This window comes from Mus pahari, chromosome 22, assembly GCF_900095145.1.
Source record: "Mus pahari chromosome 22, PAHARI_EIJ_v1.1, whole genome shotgun sequence".
NCBI classification, from domain to species: Eukaryota; Metazoa; Chordata; class Mammalia; order Rodentia; family Muridae; genus Mus; species Mus pahari.
The window spans coordinates 1347728-1351031 of record NC_034611.1 but is presented as its reverse complement, the minus strand read 5'-3'; the positions used below and the strand labels follow the sequence as shown (position 1 = coordinate 1351031).

The following is a 3304-nucleotide window of genomic DNA, read 5'->3' as shown; positions in this document are numbered from 1 at the left end:
GGGGGGGGGGGGGGGGGTTAGGGGACTTTTAGGAATAGCATTTGAAATGTAAATGAAGTAAATATCTAGTAAAAAAAAAAAAAAAAAGCACATTCTGTTGTCACAGAAGACTGGAGTTCCATTAACAGCACCCACATAGGGGCAGCTCACAGACACTTGTAATACCAGCTCCAGAGGAATTCAACTTCTTTGGCCTCCAACAGCACCTATACTGTGTGCACATATCCACACACATAATTAAAAATAGTATTTTAGACCTCCATTATGATATACCCACCTTGTTGCTAAATTTGGATGTACTTTCCTTTAGGGCCTACAACTTTAGTTCTGATTCATTTTGTGTGGTAAATCTCTTCTATACTTAATTTTTAAGAAGATGCCAAAGGAAGGAAGGAAAGAAAACACAAATTTAAATATAATTTGTGTGTGTGTGTATGTGTGTGTGTGTGTGTGTGTCATAATGGGAAAACTCACATAAAATATAATGTACCAGTACCTGCCAATTATAAAAATTACCAAACAAATCCCATAACTTAAGCAGAAAATTTTGCTGTAAAATTGTAAAGTTGACTTCCCCTCAGAAGCAATGGTGCATATACTCACACATGCACACATACTGGTCTATCACTTTCTCAAGATGCAAACTGGAGTCAGTCCAAAGTTACTATTAAGCTGGAGACACAGCTCAGTGGGTAAAGGTGCCTACTACATAAACATGATGCCCTAAGCTCAGACACTCACGACCAGATAAAAAGGTGGGAACAACCATATGAACCTGTAACCCTAGTGCTTGAGGAAAGGATGCAGAGCCAGGAAGATGACTGGTGTTCTCACAGCCAACCTAGCCAAAAATAGCAGCCTGCAAATTCAGTGAAAGACCCTATCTCAAAGGAGACAAGACAGAGAGTAATACAGCAGGCTACCCAATAGCATTCTTTTGCCAGCACATATGAGCATGGGCATGCACACTTACATGTATATGCACACACATGCACATACAAACAATTACTCTGAAATTTTAAACACTTCTTACTTGTGTCCTCAGCACCTGTATGTTTTTGTTTCTTCTCTAAATGTTTCTCAAACTTTCTAAGGGAAGTATGTCACAGAGGACCTGGCTACTGGTGATTTTTAGTTTCAGTCAGATAACCATTTGAGTCTTTGACAAATTATTGTACCTTCAAGCCCTCTCCCTTCCTTTAACCTTTAAAAAGTAAACTGGTAGGCAGCATCTAACAGATAGGAAACGATGATTTGCCACTTCTCAAATGATGTTATACAAGACTCAGATGCACTGAAGGAAGCCAAACAGCTTATTGTGAGCTACCTTTAGGTAAAGTGCATACAACAGCCAAGTGATAGAAGGGAGAGCAACGAGCAGGGAAGATCAAGCCCTTCAATCCACAAACACCAAAACAGAATTCAGTCAAGAGCCACATGAAAAAGTATGTTCGTTCAAGCTTTCAGCTGTGCAGGTAGCCCCAAGAGAAAAGCCCACTGGCAAACTCACACAACAGAGAGCAGAGAGCAGAACGTGGTGGTGTACACCTTTAATCCCAGCACAGGGATGCAGAGGGATCTCTGAGTTAAAGGTTAGGCTGGGCTACCGGGCTAGTTCCAGGACAGCTAAGGCTACAGAGAGAAACTATGTGTCCGAAAAAGAGAAAGAGAGAGAGGGGGAGAGAGAGGAAAAAAGGAAAAGGAGAAGGAGAAGGAGGAGGAGGAGGAGGAGGAGGAGGAGGAGGAGGAGGAGAAGGAGGAAAAGGAAAAGGAAAAGGAAAAGAGGAAGAGGAAAAGGAAAAGGAAAAGGAAAAGGAAAAGGAAAAGGAAAAGGAAAAGGAAAAGGAAAAGGAAAAGGAAAAGGAAAAGGAAAAGAAAAAGAAAAAGAAAAAGAAAAAGGAAAGGAAGCCAGAGGTAGCTTAGCCATTGAAACTGCAAGATGTGTATTGCTTTAAGCCCTTATGGTCTGGAATAACTTATTATGCAACATTAAATAAGACATCCAGCAATTCAACACTACCTTGGAGCTTTGGATATCAGTCTAAAATAAAATCACTGCTCAGAATAAGCAAAAAGGATTCAAAAGTGACAAATTCTAAAACTTAAAACATCTACATTTTTAATTCAAAACTAAAGTATAACATGTACCAATACAGAGACTCATAACTGATCAGGTTCCTAAGAATAAATAACTGCGTGTCCAATACTAACTGAGACGTCTTTATCACCACCCACAAGGATCACAGATCATCACAGAGCAGAGAACAGAGAGAACTAAGACCCAGGGGCTGGAGAGGAAGGAGCTCTGTGAAGTGCTGCCCTCCAGACATCATCTACGAGCAGCTAGGGCCACCTGTAAAAGACCAAGCCAGCAATAACACCAGGATGCCACCTCTCCCTGAGGAGCAACTGACAGCTGCTGGGTTGTATGTGGGTTTGCAGTGTGGTTGTACATGTTCATCATGCAGGTTACTAAAAGAAAAGGAAGAGGAAAACACATGAAAGTGGGAAGGGGAAGCACTGAGAGGGTCCAGGGAAACGAACAGGAGAAATATGGAGGTGGTCTGATCAAGCTGGGGTGTGTGTGTGTGTGTGTAATATATATATATATATATATATATATATATATATATATATATATATATATATATATATAATTAAACTGCCAAAGAGTAACATTTAAAATATTTTCAAAGTGTATCATACCTCCAATGGTGTTAAAATACACAAGCTATAGCTAAAAATACAAACCAAATCAATTTCCTTTTTAAATGAATTCATTTGGAGAGTGGAGAGCTGGAAAGACAGCTCTCTGGAGTTAACAGTATTTACTGTTCCTGTAGAGGACCTGGGTTTAGTTCCCAGCACCCACATAAGAACTCACAGCCTTCTGTAACTCTAGTTTCAGGAGATGTTCTTCCTCTGAATGCACTGCACACTTATACATAATTTTTAAATCTACTTTTAGAAAAAGAAAAAAAATAATGCTTTTGGAAGATGAAAGCATAAAAAAAAAAAACTACTAAAAACATCTGAGCAACTGAGTGCCTTCCAAAGTTTAATGTCGATTACACACCCGTCAACTCTGTGGCCCACTGTTTTTTTAATTTGGTATACATCTCTAAACAGTTAAAATATGTATATATGGCCTAGTGTCCCTTCACTACTAGAATGGGCAATGGGGATGACTTCAAGAAGCACTCTGAAGTCACTGAGGTTCTCATCTTGACACAATGTTCAAGAAGCACACTGAAGACACTGAGGTTCTCATCTTGACACAATGTTCAAGCACACTGAAGACACT

At 39.7% G+C, this 3304-nt stretch overlaps 1 protein-coding gene across 8 annotated transcripts in view; it reads right to left on the bottom strand.

The window, feature by feature from the left end:
• Nucleotides 1-3304, bottom strand: part of Stau2 (staufen double-stranded RNA binding protein 2) — a 299224-nt gene that overhangs the window by 290043 nt on the left and 5877 nt on the right. The window lies entirely within an intron of this gene.